This window comes from Melozone crissalis, unplaced genomic scaffold, assembly GCF_028551555.1.
Source record: "Melozone crissalis strain CALT ecotype California unplaced genomic scaffold, PUWL_Pcris_2 ptg000027l_1, whole genome shotgun sequence".
NCBI classification, from domain to species: Eukaryota; Metazoa; Chordata; class Aves; order Passeriformes; family Passerellidae; genus Melozone; species Melozone crissalis.
The window spans coordinates 11,701,938-11,727,296 of record NW_026535805.1 but is presented as its reverse complement, the minus strand read 5'-3'; the positions used below and the strand labels follow the sequence as shown (position 1 = coordinate 11,727,296).

Below are 25,359 nucleotides of genomic sequence, written 5' to 3'. Positions count from 1 at the left end.
TGATCAGAGGGGTGGAAAGAGCTGGGGGTTGTTCATCCTGGAAAAGGCCAAGCTTACCTTGTCCTTCCAGTACCTAAAGGGGTCTTATGAAAGGGAGGAAGAGGGACTTTTTATGTGGACAGATAGTGACAGGGGCAGTGATTTTAAACTGAAAGAGGTTGGGTTTAGAAGAGATGTTAGGAATAAATTCTTTACTCAGAGGGTGGTGAAGCAGTTGAACTGGCTGCTCAGAGGAGCTGTGGATACTCCATCCCTGGAAGTGTACAAGGCTGGGCTGTATGGGGCTCTGAGGAAGCTGGGATAGTGGAAGGTGTCCCTGCCCATGGCAAGGGGATGGGACTAGATGGTCTTTGGGTCCCTTCCCACCCAGACAATTCAATGATCCTATGAGAGTGGTGGTAAAAGGCCATGGATGCTGAGGAACTCCAACAAATGTAAAAAATGTACATTAAAAATAAGATTATTAAATTTTTATAGATTTATGCATGTATAATAGCTTTAAAAGGTTTCAACAGTTAATTTTATTTTAAAAATAAATAAATAAATAGATTTTATTTATTTGTTGTGGACTTCTCATCCCTCAAAGTGTTCCAGGCCAAGCTGCATGGGGATCTGAGTGACCATGGTGATCTGAATAAATCCATGTCAGGGTGTTTGGATGATGTCTAAGGTCCCTTCCAAACCTGACTATTCTATGATTTTGTGATTGTATTTTCAAGTGGGATGGAGAATCTAAAATGATACATTTTAGCCCTCTGTTTCAAACCAAAATTAAATATTTCAGAAATGAGTAATGCTATGTCAAGCTCAATTGCCACAAAATATGATGTTGAAGAAAACCCAAATTATAAGATTTTAAGCAATCATTCAAGGGTTTTTTGCCCAAAGTTATGCTAAGCCCAGGGTAGACCAGTAGTCTTCTCACAATCTTGCAAAGTCACATTGTTTCTGGAGGAAATAATAAAACCTCCACATTGCTTTTTAGAAAATGTAACTGTGAGGATTTAGTGTTATTTAGGATCAGTAGCAAAGCAAAGGAACAAAGTGATTGAATGCTTTGCTTGAAAATAGAGATTTAAATTCCTATGTCCTTTATCTTGAGCCTTGTAAAACTTCTTGAATCACTGGGGTTCAAACTCTGGGGTTTTTTGTTTTGTTAGCTGCAGGTCTTTTGAGTCTGCTGTGATGTCACAGTTTGTGCTAAAGTGAAGCAAATGTAGAAAGTGGAAAGAAAAAACGGAAGCAATGCGTCATTAAATGAATGATTCCATAAAATTTAATGGAGATGTCAGTAAAGATAGAAAATATGGAGAAAAATAGAGTAATTATCTAGCTAGATAATCAAAGTATCTCTTAGTAAAGTGAAATACTTTTCTGAAGAGGTGAAATTGGGTTCTAAATATTGAGAGTACCAAACACTCCTCTAATCAATTTAGAGGCCTACAAGTAAGAATAACTGTGTTATGAAAATCAAGTTGGAGCTGTGGAAATTGAATTATTAGAAATGTTTGTACTTTAAAACTAGATTTTGAAAGGACCTCAAGCTTAACTAAGCCTTCAGTTCATACCCCCTTGAGTAGGAGAACAGCATTTTGAAGAAGGCACAAATCAGGTGTCTTTAATAGCTATGAGGTGCTCTTTAGATGTGGTCTGTCCTCCACATTAAGGGGTTGTACAAAGAACCACTTCCCAAAGAGATGCTGGAAGGCAATGATTGTTAGAGGTGTGATTATATCTTGTACAGCAAATTGTTCTTATTGGTCTTTCTGCTTGCACTGGGGGAGAAACAGGCAGTGTTTAGTATCATTTGGAGGCTGCAAAATATTTTCTTCTCTCTCTTCATATAGGCAGATGCTCTGTGTGTGGAGTAAACCAGACTCTGCTTATGACTCTCCCAGTTACCTAGCTCCTGACATGGTGTTAGTCACACCATCCTACAGCTTTCCCAAACACCAGGCAGCAAATCCGATCACCTCTATGTATCCACAGTGTGCTAAAGACAGAAAAACCCAAAGCACAAAAGTGTTTTACATTGATGTCTGGATGCCCTCCTCATCCCTACTTATTGTATAAGCAACAAGGTGGGAATACAGCACACTGTGGCACCAGGAACTCAGGTAAGTTTTTTATAAGTCTTGAGTACATGCATAAGATTGCATTATAAGATTACATTCCTTGTGTTAAAGTACAGAAGTCAGGGAAGCCATCACAGAAAACAGACTTATTGAGATGGATCAGTTTTGCAAGACCAGGTTTAAAAGAGCAAAAATATGGGTAGATACAGATATTGTCAGCAGGTAGGGACTGGAAACTCTGGAGCAATATGACTTAAAATAACTTCTGCCTTAGCAAGCAGCTAGCCCTTTGACACTACTAATACAGAATGGAGAACTCCCATAAAGAAATTATGTCTAAGAGAAAGAAACTCTGAAATAAAACTTCTGCAGAGTCATTACAAAGAAAGGGCTTTCTGACAGCTTTGTGCTCTCTGGCTTCATTATGGAGTGTGTATAATTGGTGTGATAGGAATAATTTATTTGTTTGCATCTTAGGTTTAATGAGTGGCACTGGGTAAATAAAAACAAGAACAGCAACCTGCCAAACCCCAAGCTGCTGCAGATGATGTTTCCTGTACAGCTCCTGGTGGATCTGCAACTTGTCAAGAGCAGTGATTCTATTAGTGAACACAAAGTCAATATTGCTTTCTTTTCATCCAATTATAGTCAGTAAAATCATCAGGGTTATGGATGTTTGAAAACACAGCTGGTGCTTTGACTTCTTCAAGGAGAAAATTTTTCCTGACTTACACTTCCATTCTTGTCAGGTCATCTGCATTATCCTGCACTGGCAGTGATATGAGGGGAATGGGACTCAGAGTCTGTGAGTGATGCTTTTGGAATATCCTGTATTAATGTGTGAACAGCTTCATGCTTGGGAGCAGCCTTATTCCAGCTTGCTCCAGTAGTACAGGTTAAAAAGCATAAATTTCCCTCTTTTCTAGTGTAGTATATTTTGTTTGAGGTTTTCAACAGCTCTGCAAAGCTTAGGAAGTTTCACAATCTTCCTTAATAACTGAGAAAGCTGTGAGGAAAAAATGGAAAGCAACATACTCAGAGGTGTCTAGTAGTTTTGATTGTAGTATTTCAGGGGTTTTGGAGGGTTTCTTTGTTTGTTTGTTGAGGATGATTTTTGTATACCAAATAAAGCTGAAGCTTGGTTACTCTTCTGTGCTGCAGGATCAGCAGGAGGCCTCGGCATGTGCCCAATTCCACATGCTCCAGTCCTGTGTGCACAGCCTGTGTGCACACAAACTGGCTGTCCTGCCATGCTGAGTCCTTAATCATCTCAATGGGATTTAAGAGCAGCTCAGGCTGCTGCACAAACAGATGAACAAGTAGTTTGTAACCACTTCAAGGTGGTAGCCTAGAATTCTCACATTTGTGGTTGAGGTTCTTTGAAGGAAAAGGTTGAGAGTGTATTAAGCTAACAGAGCAAGATGGAAACACAAAGGATTACCCTGATGGCAACATATGAAGTAATACAGAGCCATGAAAGATTTGTTCTAATCAAATTGCTGGAAAATCAACCATGAGACAGAAGCTGATCTGAGGCCATGGCATGGGAACTTCTGGGAACAGTTTGGCATGGGTCACTATGATGTCCTCTTAAATGGAAAAAGTTTTCAGGATTGCAGCAATAGCTGTGCTGGGTTCAGCAGATCTATTCAATCCTCCAGTCTACTTGTCTCCTGCCCTGGCTCCCCAATCCTAATCCCCAACTGAAAAATTACTTATTGGCCAGCTACTCTTGTGAATAGCAATTTCTTATAGTGATGTAATTTCATTTTCATACCCCCATGATTGACTATTAAATCTCATTTATGGGTAATTAGCATTATCTTCTATCATCCATATGCTGGTAGTTTTCATTGATCCACCACCTTTGGGCGGTATCATAATCATTTTATGGTCCTAGGTGCAATACCAGGCTTAAAAAAATTTAAAAAAAAATCTCTTGATCTATTTTATTCAAGGACATGTTCTCTTTGAAGGGCTAATTTGAGCAGACTGAGATAAGAATTACAATTTGTTTAAGGTGTCTGAGAAATTGCCATTTGCAGCTCATGCTCTGCTGATATCTGAATCTCATTCTGCCCATGGATATCAAGTACTCTGATACTCACAGATCCTGCTGAGTAGCAGACTCTGACTACGTGTACCCAAATCAGTGTTGAGATGCAGTTTCATATCAGTCTAGACTTAGTTTAGCTGGGTTTCTTATTATTTATTTATTTACCTGCTTCATTGGCTCATCCATGAATTCTCATCATATTCTGCTATTACTGGTTAATATAAAATGTGAAAATATATTTGAATTTATTGATGGGAGAAATGCAATTACTGTAAATAATTGCACCAGCAGTATCTCCTGAATTTATTGATGGGAAAAATGCAATTACTATAAGTGGTTTTACTTTCAATAAATGGTGCCAAACCCCCGGTATTAGGAAGAAGTTTACTGGAATTCAGACTAATGGCTGCAGAATGGTACTTCTTTAGGCAATTTTGTCATAGCTGGGATAAACTGGCTCCTTCATATGGTTGCAATGCCCAACAGCTGTGACTGTAAGTAGCTTACTGGAAATTGTTCTTCAGACTGTGCTGGTTCTACTAAAACTGTTTGCATTTTCTCGCCATCTAACTGAAATTATGAAGTTTGGGTAAGAAGACAAGCAGTGTTTTTTGCTGTGTTATGGCACACAGTCTGACTTGTCTAAGATTCTGTTGCCTAAGGTAGGGCACTGAAGCAATTGTGTATTTTGTGGATACAGAGGATTTACAAGATTTGACGACTTTATGTTTACTGTGGTGTCTCTCTTTCTTTGCCCATTTTGATACATACTGGGTTACTTGTAGGTGTCTCTTATCTCAGGTGGCAGCTAGTAGCAATTAGCTTTCCCTTGGCTGAGATCACTGCCCTCAGAAATGGAGCAGTGCATTTCATTGAGCAGAGGAAATTGAGTTTTTTGACAGCCAGTTTTGGTTGTGATAACCACAGACCAAACAGAGATGGCCCAGTGCAATTACAAGGTAATTTGCTTCAGGCCTTATAGCTTGCTGAGTTTTTCAAATGTCAAAGAAAAGTGAGAAAAAAAAGGTGTTTTAGTCATAAAAGCATTAAGTTATTGGGGTTGTTAGTGTTGCTACTGCTGTGTACTGTTACTTAAGTGGATGAAGGTGCATATTTGTGACTTATGTATGTACTTTCATCACAATCAATCTGTATCTCTTACAGCATTCACTCAGGAATTTCTGGATCACTGTGGGAGATTAAGCCACCTCTTTCTGGATAAATGTACTCTGAAGATGTGCCAGGGGATACTGCTGGTGCAATGCCAAGAGTAAGTGCTTCTCCATGTAACTGATTCATGGGACTCCTTACCAATGGATGTTGCAGGTACAAGGAGTTTAGATGGGCTCAATGAGAGATGGGAGAGGACCTTGGTGGAGATATTAATTGGTGTTGCTACATAAACAAAACACAAAATGCCCAAGAAATCCGTGGACAAGTGTTAGAGTAGAAAGTACTATACTTGCTTATCCTGTTCTTGCTTTTCCTAGGTTTCCACTAGTGACCACTGTTGAAGGCAGAAGTCTGGGCTAAGTGTGCTCTGAATCCAGGATACAGTCCTATGCTCCTATATTTCAGAATTCTTCAATTTCTCCAGCACAGAAATTTTATTGAGCTCTTCTTGTAAGTTGAATGTCAATTGGGGTTCTCCATATCAAAATAATCTTGCACTTTTTTAACAGTGGGAACTTTAGTTTACTTTTTACTACTGTTCCAACCATTCTTATCAACATGTCACTGGTTTATGTTTTATTCATCCATGTAGTGTCTAATCTTTAGTCATTTTTTGCCCTTTATTTTTGGAATTCTCTAAGAACTTGCTTGTTGAACACAAAAGATTATTTTCTTTCCCATGGTTATAACTTCTGGACTTTGCCTTGAATCTGTTGGTAACTCATATACTTTTAAAATTATTTTGAGAAAAAAAATGATGGTAAATTACTCTGTCATCAAAAATACATTTGATGGATTTAGGCACTTGTAAATCACTGATCTGCATTCACATTGCATGCACACTGCTAGAGCTGCAATGTATAGAAATTAATATTCTAGACAGACTTTGCACTGAGGGTAGGATTACATAGGTCACATGTTAAGATTGAGGCACGTGAGCAAGTTACAAGAATAAAGTTGATGTCACAGAACCATTTAGGTTGGAAAAGGCCTCTGGGATTGAGTCCAGTCTTTTATTGATCATCACCTTGTCAATTAGACCGTAGCCCTGAGTGCCATGTTCAGTTCTTTCTTGAGCACCTCCACGGATGATGACTCCACAGGGAAGTCAGTCCCAATGATTGACAACTCTTTCAGTGAAGAAATTTCTCTTGATGTCTAACCTGAGCCTCCCCGGCGCATCTTGAAGCTGTGTCCTCTTATCCTGTTCTGGTTGCCTGGAAGAAGAGGCTGATCCCCACTTGGCTACAGCCTCCTTTCAGGGAGTTGTAGAGGGTGATAAGGTCACCTCTTTTTCTCCAGGCTAAACACCCCCAGCTCCCTCAGCTGCTCTTCACAGGACTTGTGCTCCAGACCCTCCACCAGCTCCATTGATTGCTCTTCTCTGGACATGCTCCAGCACTTCAAAGTCTTTCTTGTGGTGAGGGGCTGAGAATTGGACACAGCACTTGAGGTGAGGCCTCACCAGTGCCAAGTAAAGGGGGACAATCACTGCCCTGGTCCTGCTGGCCACATTATTTTTTATATAAACCAGGATGCCAATGACCCTCTTGGCCACCTGAGCACATGCTGGCTCATGTTCAGGCACTGTTCAGCTGTTGGCCAGCACTCGAGGTCCTTTTGTGCCGGGCAGTTTTCCAGCCACTCTTCCCCAGACTGCAGCATGGAGTGATGTGGTTCATGTGCAGGACCCAGCACTCAGCCTTGTTGGACTTCATACCACTGGTCTCGGCTGACATATCCAGATCCTTCTGCAGAGCTCTCCTTGCTCCAGCAGTACCACACTCCCACTCAATTTGGTGTCAGCCACGAATTTATTGAGGGAACATTTGGTCTCCTCCTCTAGGTCATCATTAAAGATACTAAACATGACTGGGCCCAGTCTTGTTTAATCAATGGTTAATCAATGGTCTTAAAAATCAGTAACTGGGTCAACCCACAAAAGTGACTGGGCCAGTTTGATACTATAGAAATACAAAATCTGACAGTTTTATTTATTAGGACAAATATTTTTACAGAGTGGGACTTGTTTAGAGCAGAGAAATTTTAGAAATTTTAGCAACAAATAAGAGGGCAGAATGATGTCTCTTTCCTGGCCTAGCCTGTGCAGCCCTAACACTGGTGAATATTTGGATCATGCAAGTGATCTCACCAATGCCAATAGCCCTTGAAAATGAATGATGTGGTACAGATCAGTTCTTAGACTCATAACACCTCCTAGTGTGCTGCTCACATCCTCTATACTTTAAACATCACCTTTGCCTGTGGCCTGCTGAGTCCATCAAAGTAGTGAGTTGAAGCAAATACTGCTGAAGCCAAAGGGTTGGAAGAGAGAAGACAGAGCAGAAAAGCATTTGAAGACGAGGGAGGAGGTTAGTCCTACCTACAGAGAAGAGCTCACCCTGACTTGATGAGTCCAACTTCTATTAAAGGGTATAAGGTCTAAAGTTCCAGTTGCAGCCCACAGAGCGTGTTCTGAGGAGTCAGTCTGTGGCTGCACAGTGTCTCTCCTGTCATCTCCAAACTGGGTCTTCAAACTCATCTCATACACATATTCATATCTGCAACAGTTTTGCTACCTACACAGACCTTTATAAATAAAGACGTTGCTGAGCCATGTGTTTGGGTGCAGAGGCTCCTTAAAAATATCCTGGGTGAAGTGCAGGTTCCAGCACTTATTGGCAGGATGGAGATGAGGGGAGAGTACAGCTGGAATGTCGGGGAAGAAGGATTTGTGGTAGCTTGAGTTGTTAACTATAAATGTGCATGCACTGTTTTTATTTATTATATTTTATATATTTTATACACAAATACACTTACACAAGAAAAAAAGGAAAGAAAAAGCTATACATGAGATGGCACAAGAGAGAGAAAGAAAAAAACCCCAAAGATAAATTACAGACGTGGTTGGGCTTTACAAAACAGTTTGTATTTAGGTTGCTGTTGGAGGACAGAAATCATTGCCCAGAGCCAATAAATAGCACGTAGCAAGGATCACATCTGTTTTGCATTCTAATTAAAATTTCAAATAAGCAGCTGAGATGCATGTTTTCTGTAACAAACTGGCTGTGGTGTTTTGAGAGCTTTCTGATGAGATGAAAGCTGTAAGGATGTAAGGGAGGTCGTCTGAGTTATACCATCAGCAGCCTGTCCTATCAGTCATTGGTATTATCAGTTATTTGTGTGAAGGTAACACATTAAACCCATAATTTTAATAGGAGCCCAGTAGGTATTACTGACTAGCCAGCACAACCTTTGCCCCAGAGAGTTTATAGTGTGAATGCACAATTGGAAAAAAAAAAGATGAGAGAGAAAATAAGCAGAAGGAGTTACAATTATTTGAGGTAATGATAATTTTTCATGCCAGTCAGAGAGATATGAACGGAATCCAAAAGTTTAAATTCCTAGTGCTATGCCTTAGGCATAAGAGAACACGTTACATTGGCCTGCAGTGCATGCTCATGGTGCTGTTACTTTTGTCAAAGTGTTTTCACAAGCAGTGATGACTTAAAAGACAATAGAGAAAACCCCAAATATGCTTTGTGGCTGTCACTGGGAAACTTCAGAATTATATCCATCCATTACATCCATTTACGTGCATAATCTGTTTTTCTCCGTGCTGATTTTTGCTCTTGCCTAGAAAGATTTGGATGGAGGCAGAGAACTATTGCTTATGCAATGGAGATAGGCAATAAGGTTCATCCTCTACAGGAAAGGGCAATATTGAACAATATGTGTTGAAAATAAACATTTTAAAACCAACATGCTGATTTCTGCAAGAGTAGTAAATAAGCTATGGATTTTTGTAAATGGCTTATGTTAATATCTAATATCTCTTAAAAAAAAAAAGAAAAATATCTAAATTAAAATCTGTATTGCTGCAGGCTTGCCATTTACACAATTTATATATGTTAAAAGAGAAAAATGAAACAGACCAGTGAACAGCAGGCCATTTAGGCTAATTCTTTGATGGAACAATTAATCTGGGATTTCATTAATCAAACATTAGAAAGTAAAAATGTAAATAATATCAGGCAACTAAGTTTTGTGGAAAGTAGGCCTTGTCAAATAAACCTTTAATCTTTTTTGGCAAGATTACAAGTCTGGTTAATTACAACAACTTCACTGATAAAAAGAATTTGCTGGATTTCTCCTGGGAATTTGATTTAGTACAATACGGCACCTAGGAAAAAAAACAAAATAAAATTTATGGATAAGACAGGGCACACTTTAGGGGGATTAAAACTCTTTCAACAACAGAGATGAAAATGCAATAGATTATACAGATTATCATCAAGCCACATCTTTACTAGTAAGAAAATTAACAGGTTTGACTCTCCTCCTTCTGGTTGGTTATTCTGGGATATCTTCCTGGTAAAATTCACCACTCATATAGGGCCTGCATAATGGCAACCTTCTGAGGATGCTCTTAAGTTCCATAACTCTTCTGAATGACATAGAGGGTGAGATTCAATTATTAAAAAAATAAATATAAAGAGGTACCATTTCAAGTGTCCTAAGGAGCTGAATTCTTCTGCCTGGTGGATGTGACACAGGACGTAAGAGAAACCCAAACCTTTCAGAAGAGCAGCTGGGGCCATTTGGGATATTTCCTCACAATCTGAATAGGACTGCACCCCCCTTTTTAGGCAAGCAAATCCTATCTCAGCTAACATCTGACAGCTGGAGTCTTCTCTCCTCAACCACAGCTCCTACCCACAGCTTCTGATACAGCACTTGAACCTAACAGGAGGTCACTGCATCCAGGAATGATTGAGCAGCACTCTTGAAATTTTCCATGTGCCCCGTGTTAAATTTACTACCTGTTACAAAGAGATTACCAAGTGTTTGCCAGCCCCTTTGAAATAATTTTTAATTACACAACTTACATTTAAAGAGCAGCTTAAAAAATATTAAAAAAAAAGCAGAACTGGAAAAACTTCTCATGTGAACACCAAGAATTTATCTATTCAGTTTATCAAAGAGAAGATTGAAGGATTACCTTATTATTTTACTGAAGTCCTTAGACATGGAAAGCTATGATAATGAGAAGATTTGCAGTCTTGCAGACAGAGATATAATGAAATCCAATTTGTTGGAAGTCAGACAAATTCAAGCTTGAAATAAAACACATTTTTGAACACTGAGGTTAATTAAACATCGGAAGAATTTCCATGGAGGAGGTGATAGATTAGCCATTGCCAAGAGTCTTTCAGGGAAAACTTTCATTCTGAACACCCTTTGTCCAGTTTCTAGGAACAAAAATACCATGGACTCTGTGTGGAAATTTTCAAACTAGATGATCACAATGGTCCTTTCTGACTATACAACACACAAGTTTATAAACGTGAGGAAATGAGCCCCAATCTTCCAAAAGAGGCTGTGCTACTGAAAAATTTGTCCCATCTGCGAAATGAGAAATATTGGAACCACTACAAAAAAATCCTTCCATGGAATAATGTGTGACTATTTTCTCAGCAGACATTTTTTGAAACTGCCTCAGTAGGTGCCAGCTTGGCATACTGCTCCTCGTTTGATAAGCATAAACTTGGGGAAAATTACAGATAAGGTCATTTGAATATCCATTTTGGGCAATAGAGTAAGCACCTTTTGTGCCTGTATTCTATTGCACACTTACTGACTGTTGATTTCTTCCCTTGTACATTTTTATCATTGTCAACATTGCTGTCCAGAAAATGCCTTTTCCTTCTTGGACAATTATCTTCACTCCCAGGCTTTCCAGCTTTTTCAAGAAATACAAAAATTTAGCCAAATACTTTGGTGATTCTTCATTCTTGAACAATGGTCAGGAGAAATGTGTTTCACCCCACAATCATGCTGATGTACAGACTGTCTGTGCAAGGGGATGGGTCTGAGGGTGAGGTAGTGGTAAAGAAGGTGACTTAGGAGGAGATTTTGGGTTGATTTCCATGTAATAAGTAGATGAGCTATGAAAAGTGTACCATCACATAATGATGGGCGTACTAAATACATAAAGAAAAAGAATTTTTGTCCTGGACCGCAATCTTTGTTTATCTTATTGTCAGTGGACTCATTCTTGCTCCCTGGGCAGTAAGATGATGAGATGTGCAAGCCACACACCTGCATCTAGATTTGGATTTCAGATTAGGATTTGTATTTCAAGTTCTTTCCAGTAGTATGGGCATTCAGCTGTGATGGTACAGTTCACTGTGTTGTAACACAGGGATGACTTATGACTGAAATTTAGATTTAAATATAGATCTCATGTAACTTCTGCAGAAAATATGAAGCACATTTGATTTTGCATTTTAAATACCTTCCCTCTCACCACAGGTATTTGATTGAAAACAGTGGTTTATGAGTATCTGTATACGGCTTTAAAAGTGTTGAAGGAAATTGATAGCAAAGGGCTGGAAAACCTGCTAATTAGACAATGGACGGTACAACAGAGATTGATTAAGTGTAGTTGTGGGAATTATATTGTTTAGATTTGATCTAAGAACAGATTGATTCAATTTACGGGAAATGATTCTTCATTACCTTCACACAAGTGTGTTTCTGGAGCAGCATCAATATTTTAGCTGCTTTTAGGTTTAAATACTGCATCCAGGAGTGTTCACTGCAGTGCTTTGGATCCTTTGTCAGGATTTGTTAGCTTTGTACTGGTCTGGTGATCATCATGCTCAAAAAGAGTTCTTCACTAGAAGAGGCTCCTTTTCCACTGCATTTTTGTGTTTGATGTTAGCCAGCTGCCCATCACCAGTGCTACTCTTTCCAGCAGTGATTGCCCTTGAATCCTAACTAGCTGCCCTCAAGCAGAGATGTGCATGTGGCTTATCTCTGTGTCCTAAGTCTTACCTTCCATCCTTTTATGCCACCAACAGCTCTCTACTAGCCCTATGGCACCTCACTTAGCAAATCAACATTAGGAAATATTAGGAAAGTTTTTAATGTCAGGTTTCCCAATGGAAACAGAGAGGAGAAATCAGCCTGAAGCTGATTCTCACACTGCACAGTACTGGGGCTGGTATTACCTAATGCATGAAATTTTAACACTTAGACTTCAGTCAAACTGACCTGCTAATCAAGCTTTCTATGGCAGTGAAATAAGAGAGGAAATACTGTCAGAACTTTTAGGATGGGAAGGCACTTTGGATTCTTATGCCTCCTTACATGAATAAGTGGAGGAACATAGTAGGTGTGTATATGAATGGATGAATGGATGGATGGATGGATGGATGCATAGCTAAAAGAATTATATGAATCAATGAATGAATAGATAGATGGACATATACTGCTGTACATACTGAGAGAAAGTGATGGCTACAAAACTATGTCAGGAAAAACTGGGAAGTTCCTCATGCAGTGATCTGAGGTTTTGGCCTTCGTGTCATCTTAAAAAACCCTGAAATACATAAAGGACATATCTCAATTAAAGGCCACAGCAGCTTTAAAGGAAATGTGCTGGTTTCAGTAAAAGCATCTGAAATATCTCCAAATGTGGAGGAGGGTTTTGACATGATTCCTTCAAGCTGTGGGTAGCAATTGCCAGCAAACTTTGCATCTGCATAGAAAGATAGAAAAAAAGTGTGCTTTAAGCATTTAAAAAATGCTTTGTACTTCTTATGTTTGATTCCTAAAGAGAGTGCTGACAAGTATGGAGCATCACAGAGGAAAGTCTTACCAGCAAAATCAGTGCTAAGTGGTTGTGCTTTATTATTTGCATTTCCTTCATTCTGTTATTTTCTTTCCCTTGCAAAAGACTAAATTGATTACCAACTTTGTATTAATGAGCTCCAATTTTTTACAAAACCAAAGTAGTAGTTCATGCCATGATTTTAAATAAATTTTTGCTGCAAGTGTGTAGTCATTACTCTTCTCTAATAAGACTTTCAATTTTTACTTTAATGACATATGTCATGTTATTTCAGAGGTGAAGAAAAATCAGTCCTAATTTTAGCCAGGCATGCTGGGCCCACAGATGAAAAATAGGAGCTTTGGCCAGACTTGTGAATTCCACTGAAAACTTGCTAACTTGTACATTCTCTGTCGCATTCAATTTTTAGCGTAAAATATTTGCCTTCTGTCCTGAGTTTTATGCTTAAAAACTTTTAAATTGGTTTGTCTTTGATAAAAGTCATTATTTCTACTACAGTATCCAGAAACCTAATTTATTTTGCATATAAGAATGCAATTTCTTGTGTTTTCAGGTAATTCAATCAGGTAAAAGTTTCATAGAATCACAGAACCACAGAGTGGTTGAGGATGGAAAGGACCTCTGGAGGTCATCTTGTACAACATCCCTGCTCAAGCAGAGCCACCTCATGCAGGTTGCCCTGCAGTGTGTCCAGATGGCTTTTGAATATCTCTAAGGAGTGCAACTCCACCATCTCCATGGGCAACTTGTACCAGTGCTTTATCACCCTCACCTTGGGAGTGTGTTTCTGATGCTCAGAAGGGGCATCCTGAGTTTCGATTTGTGCCCATTGCCCTCCTGATCCTTCTGTTCTCCATGCAGAGCAGTGCCTCCTCTCTCAGCCTCTCCTCACAGGAGAGGTGCTCCAGTGCTTATCACCTTTGTGATCCTCTGCTGGACAGCAGATTGGGCCCCTCCATGCCAGACTTGGGGCTTTCTACTGCAGAGTCTTTCAGCATTACCTTTCTAGGACTTGTATCCTTGAGTTCCCGTGCTGTTCTCATGCCATGTTACATCTCAAACATGCTTGACATCATGGCATAAAAACCCCAAACATTTGGTGTGCTATGATGTTTCAGGCACCTTGGATTGATAAATCTCACATGTGATTATCCCAAGGGTACCTGAAAAGCACCTGTGAATATATGGGTGGTAAAAGCACGACTAAGTTTCTCCAGAAGCTGGCAGTGTGGATACCAGCCACCCCATGGTACCATGCCTGGCTGATCAAGATAGTTCCCTGAGACAGATGAAGGAATAGCCTGAATGGAAAAAGCAATCCTCAGGGATGTTAAATCAGAGCACAACCTTTCAGCAGATGGTACATTTTTTATAGCTGATCTCTGGATCTTAAAGGGGTAGGAAAACTCAATTATTCCTCGTGCTGAGAACTGCTAAATCTCCAACATCAGAGAGCCCCTCCATGGCAGCACACATGAAGGTCAGATTTCCATATTCTGTCAGCTCCAGAACAAGGTCACAGTTATCACAGTTACATACCTGTGTCTCTGAATTTTCTGTGGCACAGCAGCAATATTTGGAAATCCTTCATAAGCCAAGCTGAAATAGACTTGCAGAAGTTGAAGTGTATATTAAAATGTAAATAGGAAGAGAGAACAGTTTTTGTAAGATTGGGGTGAGAAATATAAATATATGATGATTATAAAACCTGATGTAATGCAACATGGCAGGGTGGGGCCCTAGGGCTGAAATAAACTAGATTCCACTCTTTAAACTACATTATGCAAGAGTGAAGATATAAAAACTGGGAGAAGTAATGCAGTAATAAAAATGTTTTGGAAAATGAGACAGGGTGAACCAACACATTTTTTAACCCCATATGAATTTCTTGCTAAAATCTTTGAATGTGAGTTTTATCTTGTCCTTGTTTCTTTCAAGAGAATGTAAATTTTGAAAGGATTTGCAGTTTATTTTTTTCTTTCAACTGAATTGAATATGTAAATAACCCCAACAAAGAATTATCATTAGCTGAAACACAGATGGAGGATTTGTACTACAATGTGATCTGAGTGCTTGTGCTCTCCACAAGCCCTTTTGCAACCAGCCCATGGGAGAGTGTGCACCCCCATGCACAGTTATGGAGGCATCTTTCTGCTTAGATGTTTCAGGGACAGATTGCAGCAGCAATCAGATAGCAAGGAAAGGAACGCAGAGAGGTGGCCTCACATGGGACAAGGACATGTGCACTACTCCTGAGAGGGCTCATCTCCACCAACAAGGGTCCAGTCCCTCCACCTCACCTCTCCTTCTGCTTCACTCTATGAACTTACTCTTTTGTGATCACAGATGTGTTGTATTTATGACGGATCTGCATAGAGCCATGGCTGTGTTTATTATACAGCCAAAATTTGCTGCACTGGAAGGGACTTAAAAGCTGCTCTGGCCTACAGCCCAGTAATGAGCCGCATCAATCAGTTTCAATAACACTCTGGAATCAAATGCATGGATCTCAGCATCCAGGGCTAGCATTAGTGTGTTTGTATGCCCATGAAAGAGGTACAGGCCTTTCCATTTTATTGACTGGGAAACTAAGTCAAAAGACATCAGCAGCCTGGCTCTGTTGCCATGGAAGTTGATAGCAAAAATCCCTTTTACAGTCACAGAAAATGAAAGGTTGAGTGAGAATTGATACATCTCAACAGAAATGCCAAATCTATTGGCTCCTAAGCTTCTACAATTAAACCCATCTTTTGTTTTGCTCCATGTTAGGCACCAGGGGTCTGTCATGATCAGCACTTTCTCTCTGCTGCATATCTGTGATGCTTCAGAAGAAAGTGTCTCTTCTATCTGTAATGAACTGGTATAGATTTCCAACCATGTACTGGAGGAAATGAAATGGAAGTGGTTTTCTTTAGTCAGTAGTATTTATCCTGGAGGGAGAATTTGCATTCCCTTTGTATTTGCAGGTATTATTTGATATGCATTATAGGTGGGAAAAGTATTAAACCTCCAAAATCACGTATGGTGTTTTGGATGCATCTTCAGTTACTAATATTTAGCAGAGGAGGTCAGACAGCACTCTGTGGAAAAATGTGCCTTCCTTGGATTAGAATGCTGTTCTTTAATGTCATAAAATTACACATTCTTCATAGATTATGGGTAAAATCAAGGGAGTGAGAAGTTATCACTTGGCAGTATCTCTTCATCAACAAGTTGTCTTCTGAGCTTAAAAGGATGCTGCTGTGTCAGAACAGATAAAATCCTTTGCTCTTTTTCCTTTTTAATCTGAGTATGGCATTGGTATGGTGCATCCAGCTGTCTGAGCAGAGAGGATTAGCCTCCTCCTGGGGCAAATTATACTGCCCAGCTGTCTGCTGCCATTGCAGAGCTGCTAAGGAGCCCAGCCAGGAGCACACATGGCAGGGTCCTGCTGCAATGAGTCCATGTATTAGATGAGGGCTCCTGGCTTTTCCAAAGATGTGGATTCCAGGATCTCAGAGAACTGGCTGTTCTGCTCTCATGGGGATTTCTGGTTGATGAGGCTCACATTTGGTAACTCTGCTCAGGCAGCCCATATGAGTGAGCCACAGATCTAATGTGGTGAGGTCAGCTTGTATTTCACTGGGCTGTGTGAATCGACCTCATTGTGGGTCAAGAGATGGGCGCGTGAACTCTGCTAACTGGGATGCTACCAAAATCCTGGGCATTGCTGGGGTCCTGGATTGTCAGTCTCTGCACCTTACCTTGGGATCTTGAAGACTGGTGCTCTGAAGCTCTCCAAACACTTGGTGGTCTGACCTCCAGTTTGAACATGGTGATTACCCACACCACACCTCCTATGTCAGTCATAAAACAGACAAATAGTAAAGAAAGAGCAATTATAATAATTGCTGGAATCTCTGTATTTCTGATTCAAATTCTTCCTATTTGTACAATTAGTTAAAATACTGTAATATAGAAAATCTGAAAGAATGATTACTAGATTTACCACAGGTAAAAGAAAAAAAATATTGAGCTGTTTGGAGAGCCATCCCCAACCAAAAAATACATGGAGGTTTAGTTGTCTGGAGAGAATCTCATAAGTGCATAAAGAGTGGTAGAAAAAACAATGAGAGGCTGTGAACAAAGCTTTCCCTCTTGCTACGGGCCATGAGTCATAAGTTTGCACAAAAATCAAAGTAGTTTTCTTTCTGTTGGCTGCAGATGGACATTCTTTAAATCAAACATCTATTCTTTCTTCCTTTTTTTTTTCTTTTTTTGAGTGCTGAGAGGGGGTGGAGAGGGGAGAAAAGGGCAAAGTAAATGATGCACTGAAAAATGTCTATTTAACTGGGAAGAAGTCCTTGAAAATTAGAAGGCAAATTTGAAAGCCGTTGATTTTAGGGAAATGATCTCTTAACCTCAGAAATATTTTCTGGCTAAATTTCATATTGTATCAGGATATGGTGAAGCGTGACTACAATACGAGTTTTCAAATAATACCTTGAATTACAGCTACAGCTGTAAAAGTGCACACTAGCATATTTTGAAAATGGCATTAGACTTTAAGCCTATTTGTTACCATTAAAGAGCAAGCTGAAACATAACAGAAGACTGTTCCCAAATCTGTTTGCAGTGAATTGCTTCTACAGTTTCCACAGACTTGTCTGTTAGGAGGAAGATTTGGGTCAGATTTAGTTATTCTCATCTTCGTAATTAGAGATATTACGAGTGATATACATGCTTACATTTGAAGCCCAAGGGACTGTTTTTCTATGTGCACAAGCCTTGCTGACCCAGATTTCCATCTTTTCAGTGCTTTCCCAATGCATGATAATAGCAAAAGGATATTCATGTCTGTTTCTGGCATGTTTGAAAATTGGGGGACTGTGGTTCATAGTGATCCAAACACAAAGGAGCTGTCAATTGGGTTTTTGCAGTAATTTCTTTTAATGCTGTGAGTAGAATGTGAAATGCCCCAACAAGAATATGGAGATTTTATGTATCAGTACCCATAAAATATGACGATTTTTTCCCACTGAAGAAGTTTCAGTAAAAAAATAAAATTAATTTTTCATGTAGAAACTGCACTAGAGGATTTTCAAGGCATCCTGTAACATTTTCTTTGCAATCATAAATTAAGAGTATGGATACCATGAAATGTTAAACTAATCTCTTGACCAAAAGTAATTGATATGTAGCGTGGGGATGACTATTATTTGTTCAGAGCTCAAAGCTGTTATATATCTAGTGATGAGAGCAAGGTGATGTAAAAGAAAAGGCAAAGCAAACAAAAAAAGAGATGAAGGCCAGTCTTCTGAAACTGACAGGAATATTGCACATCCAATACTTGAATTATGCATTATGAATACTTCATCTGATGCATTTAGCCCACACTCCCATCTTTAATTTTTGAATCAATTGCAAAACAGTCTTAGATTTAACATTATTCATCGATAACCTAAAAACACAGTATAAAAGTTATGCTACAAGCTCCTAACTTCTGTATGTTTTCACTCCTAGTAACCCCACTACCAGCGTACCCAGCCAGAATGAAAAGGAGTATGTTTTCTTATTGTGCTAAACATCCAAGTGATTACATCCACTAAGGTTTATCTCACATACAACCACTGTCCTGTGGAACATGACTGAGAAAAAGCTTTCACATAAAACTCTTCTCTGTGTTTTTGTCAGACTGCCTGTGAACAGTGCTAGACAACTACCTGACTTTCTGTGGCCTATTTCCCCTACTGTTTCATTACCTATATAAAATTGTGACAACAGAAAAGTACTCCCAGCTGTTACAAAAGTGTTCCCCATAGTTTGAAAATGGATTTTGTTGCATGAAAATGTCCTTCTACCAAGCTCTGGTCCAGAAGAAGTAATGAATCATGCCAGTGACACAGACGGGCCTGGACAAATTCAGAATGTGAATGGATGGTGCTTTGTAACTTAGAATCATTTAATGCCAGCATCACATGAATAGGCACACAGATCAGAATAGAATTATCACATCCCACATTTGTGAGGTCTGACTCCACACTTTCATAAACATAGCATAAAATAAGGCTTATTGAAATTTTCACATGGAGTTCCCAAATACTTTCCTGGAATATGACTGTCATGTTACTGTTTCACTTTTCTCTTAAGTCTCTTTGCTGTATATTGGATGAGTACCAGGTAGATAATGCTTCTCTGGCAATGCCACATTTCAAAAGAAAAAAAATCAAACTAAGTGACTTAAGTGTTCAACCTGACCATATTTTCTGTACAGTTTCTGAGTCAACCAAATATCATGGCAGAATCCGTCTTATAGCAGTTGTACTTTTTCTGGCTTACAACAGAAACCAGAAGCTCTCCCAGCTGCTCGTAGGGAATAGGACATTTCCATAGCTCATTGTCACTGTCCTTGCTGACAGTGCTGCCTTAGTCTATCTGGACCTGAGCAGGCAAGGATCCAGATGTACCCTTTAAGTCCCAAAGAAGGCAGCACAATATAAATGTATGCCTGCAGTTTTATGTGGATTTATGTGCTCTGCTGAGCTTAATTTTGCAGTAAAATGGAGTCCCTATCCCTCTTGTGCTTTTGTTGTACTCAGTAGGATTCCAGATAAGGGGGTATTGAATATGTTTTAAAATCACCATGATATTATTGAGAGAAAATGATAAGACAGAGTAATAATCATAATAAAAATCTAGTTTTTCCTTAAGCTAGCTCCATTAAAATTCAGTGGAGCTGCACAGATCTCATTTGGGACTATTATTTTCTATTAAGTTTTGATGTAGATCTAGGATTTAATACAAATACTTAAAAATTGAAGAGAAGACAATTACTACATGCCAATTCTGTGTTCTAGAAACACTTGGGTCAATTACTCTGATTTGAGTTTGCAACTAAGCACATTAAAAGCAAAAGACTACATTACAATTAATGCCATACAAAATTGTATGCACATACAAAAGACCTTGTAGTTCATTTACTTTGTAGAGGTAACAAGCAGCCATCAGATTTAATACAAACCCAAAATGTGGGTCCACTGTGGTGGACCAAACTGATAGCGTAGGACTTGTAGAGGACATGTGGTCTCTTCTCCCAGGTAAAAGTGGAAAAATGAGAAAAAACAGCCTCAAATTGCACAGGGGGAAGTTTAGATGGATGTCAGAAAATATTCCTTCTCTGGAAGGGTGATCAGGCATTGGAACAGGCTATGTAGGGAAGTGATGGAATCACCATCCTTGGAAGCATTCAAAACATGTGGGTGTGGCACTAGGTGATATAGTTTAGCGGTGAACACAGTGGTGCTGGGTTAATGTTTTGGCTCAGTGATCTTAGAGGTCTTTGGCAACCTTAATTATTCTATGTGTGTTGAATGATATTTAAGGGTCGATGACAGCAGAAATCGCCTTAGTACACATACATTTTTGTATATTATGCTTGTATTTGTTTACAATTTATGCATATACATTTACCTATATATAAACATGCAAATAATCATAGATGTATATTTTGTGTTCTTTGTCTTCAAGGATTTTACACCCGTCTGAATTTCTCCAATGAGTTCACAAGCTATGAAAGGAGAAGCGGGACAAAAAGAAAAAGATTTATTTCAATGCCCTCTGATTTCTGTGCAGTTTCTTTTCCTTGTGAATACAGTCATCAGAAAAAAATTCTGCCTGAATTCATGATACCCATTGCTGCTGACTGCAGCAAAAGCAGCTCTTCCGTGACTGCCAGCCAGAAAAAGTACAGGATGAGCTTCCTGCTCGTACCTACACGTGATCTGGAGAGATGGTAAAAGGTTTTCTATCAAATTCTCCAGTTAATTAAAACAGAGGCAGAGAGGAAAAGGTCTAACTAGTAGAGTAGCTGCACTCCCTGTGCTTCCAGCAAGCCCAGCTGCTTGTAGAGTCATGCATAAAGTCTAAACCAATTTTTCATTAACAAAATTTTCCATTCCAGCTCCACTGATGCAGAGGTTTCCACTTTCAGGCCCCTTGCTGTGTTGCAGAGCTTGTTATCAGTTATTATTCATCTGTCCTCAATTCAGTGATCAGATCTGTCTGCTGCTGCTTTAGGAGTCAGAAAATCTAGCCAAACTTACTGAGAGAAAAATATAAAGCAGGAAAACATAACCATTGCATGAAGTGCTCTTGCTGTGGGCTGCCAATCTCACCCTGGCATCATGTAGATAAGAAATAATTTTTAATCAACAAAGACAGGGCCACTGCAGATGAAGCTTGAGACAAAGAGAACAAAAAGTCTTGCTGTTCTACTCTTCAGCAGAGCTGATCTTGAACACTTCTCAGAGATACCGGCGACTGCAATGTACCATCTTATCAGAATTCCCACTAACATCCTTCATCGCTCTTCCTCACGGAGTGTGAGCAGCTAAGAAGGTGCAAATAGGAATATTAAGCTCTCTTGTTGAGGGACAGTTCCAGAGGGGAATTGTCCCAACAACTGCTAATTTCCTGGTGTGGGAAAGGTAGTGGCTCCTGATTACACTGAGAAAGAAGGAAAAACCAGACATGGGTCAGTCTTGCATGTATATATGTACTGCTTCCAACTGAGTGTGGTTCGTAGTGAATAGGAAAGCTCATTCCTCATGCAGGTAATTTCTATGCAGCTTTGTAAGGCTTGAACAAGCCTGCGTCTCCATGTCTGTTGCTTCTGCTACAAGGATTACCTTTTGTAGAAGTCAAAAGTCCTGAGGTGCAAATGGTGACAGAGTTGTGACATACAGCCACTTTTGGGAGGATGATTCCTGGCCTTGAGAACAGGGCTGTCTCTGTTCCCCTTTGTCTCCCTGGCCAGCTGTGCAAAACATGACATGTGAAACAGCATGGCTTCCAAAAGAGACAGCTGGAACACTGGGTGATAATTTAAAATAGGAGCCATCTGCAGGTGATAAGGTCTTCTTGATAGTGCGGCTGATCTGGCAGTGCCTATGCAAAGTGGAAATGTGTCCTGCATGAACTACCTCTACCTGTATGCTTTGTGGCCCAGAAGTGCAGAGATCTGGCATTAATAACAGTAAAATATGAATTTCAATTTATGTCTGGCTAAAAAAGAGAGAGAGAGAGGTAAAAGTATTCTCATGTAACTAGAAGATTAGATTAATGAAATGCAGTATATGCAATGCAATGCAATATTTCATGTTCCATCCCAGGCTCAGGGAGGCCTGGCCTCATCCAGGGCAGCCTCCCAGAGACTAGCCTGGGCCAGCCAGGGTGGGGGTATTCTAGGATGTGGGGGGACAGGACCAGCACAAGTGCTCCTGGGATGGAGTCTTCATCACTCACCTCAGCCCCAGGGCACTGGGTCTGTTTTTGACCTCACTCCTGAGCAGTGCCTGGCAGTACAAGGTAAACAGCCCTGGGGAAAGGCCAGCAGGAAGACTTGGGACTACTCACGCCTTTCCTTCAGAGCCACTGAGGTCCTCTTCAGGCAGTTGCCAAGAGCAGAGATTTGTACTAAATATCAAAAATAAAATTAATCAGGTGTAACCATACACTACTGTAGTCTGGGGGCTGACCAGCTCTGTGAAGAAGGACCTGCTGGACAACAAGCCATCCATGAGCCAGCGGTGTGCCCTGTGGCCAAGGAGGCCCCTGTATCCTGGGGTGCAGTAGGAAGAGCAGTGCCAGCAGGTCAAGGTGATCCTGCCCCTCTGCTCAGTCCTGGTGAGGCACATCTGGAGTGCTGTGTCTAGTTCTGTCCTCCCAAGGATGAGAGGGATCTGGAGCTGCTGGAGCCAGTCTAGCAGAGGACAACAAAGATGATTAAGGGACTGGAACATCTCTCTTAGCAGGGAAGGCTGAGGGAGCTGGGCCTGGTCAGCCTTGAGAAGACACAACTGAGAAGGAGCTTCATCAATGTCTATCAGTATTTGAAGGGGAGGTGCAAGAGGATGGAGCCAGGCTCTGTGCCATCTGAGCAATAGGACAGTAGGCAATGGGCAGAAATTGATGCACAAAAAGTTCCATCTGAACATGAACAAAAACTTGTTTACTGCGTGGGCAACCACACACTGGCACAGGCTGCCTGGAGAGGTTATGGAGTCTCCCTCACTGGAGATACTGAAGAGCTGTCTGGACACAATCCTGTGCCAATGTGCTCTAGGATAACCCTTCCTGAGCAGGGAGGTTGAGCCAGGTGACTCACCATGGTCCCTTCCAACCTGATCCATTCTAGGATTCTGTAAAAATTAATTCTGAGCAAGTAATGGACATAGTAAGTGTGCATTTTGCAATTTTTTTTTTTTTTTTGGCTTACCAGAAGCTACCCAAACCTGACAAGGACATCTATTTGAGGACATTGATAAGTTTTGGTATGTCAGACGCACACCAGTGATCTGTGTTGGCTCACAAATCACAATTAATCTGTCTTATAATTTAATTATTGGACTATAACTTAGAAACTTAAATCCTTATTATTTCCACATCTTGACAAACTGGTAATTTCTGGAATTCTTAGATGGAAAAGGTAATTGTAATTAGCGAAGCCAGGATATGTTCAAAGAAGAAAAGCAGGAACGACTGGGGAGATGGCATGGCTGCATTAATGGCTAGCAACTGAACCTGAAAATAGTGAGCACAAACCTCCAAAGCAACCCCTCATCATATATGTACCCATGTCTAAATTCTACAGAAAGCCTGAGCACTTGGCTCAGCACCCTTCATTTTGAATGTATAAAGAAACTTCCAACAGAGTTCAGATGCACAGCCTGAAGTGCCTTGTCATGAGGAGCTGAGCAGAAAAACCAAGGCAAAGGCTCCTGTATGTGGGAGGTAGATATGAAAGTAAATCTCTGCTGTTTTCAGCCAAGGGAGAGCTGGGTACCTGCCACTTTGCAAACCCACAGATTTCTGAGATTATCCTCTGATGAGCAGACGTGTTCTTTAAATAGCATGCTGCAAATTAACAGTTCTCAGAAACTCCTCTGACAAAGTTTCTTCCTTAACCCTTAAGGTGCTGACTTAATGGAGTGATAGAAAAGGTAGGGCCTGATACAATGATTACCAGTAGGGGTAATAACCTCATGTGGCAAGGTAAGAGTGGGGGATACCATGCTTGCCATGTGGGAGGCAGTGGAGAGATTAGAATTTTAGCTCAGAAGCATCTGATTAGAACTATTTTCTCCTTTTCAAGGCAACTTTCAAGGTGTTTTACATTCTGTTTGCTGTTCCAAATGATGATAAACACAAAATATATTTGTGAAATAAAAATCAGGGCTGACTCTTGGTTGTTCCTCCTCTTTGTCACAATGAATTCATTGAAATGTTAAAGCAAAAAAGAGGACTTAGTTATACAATTCACAGAATCTCGCATAAGTTGACAAGTTTGTTTTCACTACCTCTTTTGAAATTTTAAATTTTTCAGAATGGGCTTTTTCTGGCAAACATGAACTAGTGTTTCCTTATGAAAAAATGTTTCATTGAAAACTCACTGATACAGTGATACAATGGAGAGGAGGCTAAAACTGCCAAATCTGATTTATTAAAATGGAAACATTTTGTATTTTTGCAAACCAAAGCACACTTGTTTCTTCCAGAGAAAAAAACAAGACCTCTGCAACTAAATCAAGTGTAATTCCATGTATTTCAATGAAGCAATGTGAATAATGCTGGCAGCAAATCTTGTCCCTTGTTTCTAAAGCAGAATTTCCTTTCACAAATAGTTTGAAGCCTGGCTCTGCTAATATATCATTCATGTCTCCTTACACTTTTTCTGCACCAATCACTATTAGAAACTGTTGTCTTGAACCATAATAATCATGTACTTCATCCCAACATTGCTGCTGATTCTTCTCACTCTGTTGTATAATATTACCACTTTCTTTAAACAAAACACCATTTAGACTTTTTACAAAAATTCCATGGGTGCTTACTCTGAAGAAGATCCCTGCACCACTTTTTGCAGTGTTGCCACAATACTTTTCATTTACAGTTAAGTTACTTTTAAGTTAAGGATTTCTCTTTTATTCTTTTCACTTCCTCCCATTTTAGTTGTTCACTTGAGTGACTGTAGGTGAGACTGCCTTTGTTAATTTTTTCTCTGTGATCATCTCATGGATAACTTTCCAATGTCAGTTTCTCACAGACTGCCACTAGTCCATAATCTACAAGACAAGAGTCACTGTTGTACAATGCTGAAACACAATTATTCTTATTCCCTGTGGAATTTATTTTCTGTATTCTCTCTTTCATCAGATTTTTCTTCATAACAGTAAAGCACCTAAGTCCAAGGTGTTTTACCAGTGCTGTTCCACTGAGTTTTGGAGGATTTTACTGGCACAAGTGGCAGTGGAATGCTGTCCCTAATTAAAAGAGATATGTAAGTATTCTCATGGAAAGGCAAGCAGATGAAAAGCTGCTGTCAAATAAGGTGTGTTGTCGAAAGTCTGAGCTGTGGCAATAAAATTTGTTCTTCCAAA

General features: G+C 39.9%; 2 long non-coding RNA genes across 2 annotated transcripts in view; both read left to right on the top strand.

Moving 5' to 3' along the window:
* LOC128939127 (uncharacterized) overlaps positions 1-5,700 on the top strand; it is an 11,625-nt gene extending 5,925 nt beyond the window's left edge. Inside the window, exons 5-7 of the long non-coding RNA XR_008483202.1 lie at positions 1,848-2,117; positions 5,296-5,401; positions 5,622-5,700. This is a non-coding gene — a long non-coding RNA (uncharacterized LOC128939127). The remainder of the gene's footprint in view (positions 1-1,847; positions 2,118-5,295; positions 5,402-5,621) is intronic.
* LOC128939128 (uncharacterized) lies at positions 5,698-25,359 on the top strand. The gene is made up of 3 exons (XR_008483203.1): positions 5,698-5,754; positions 20,450-20,714; positions 25,136-25,359. It is a non-coding gene; the product is annotated as an uncharacterized LOC128939128 (long non-coding RNA).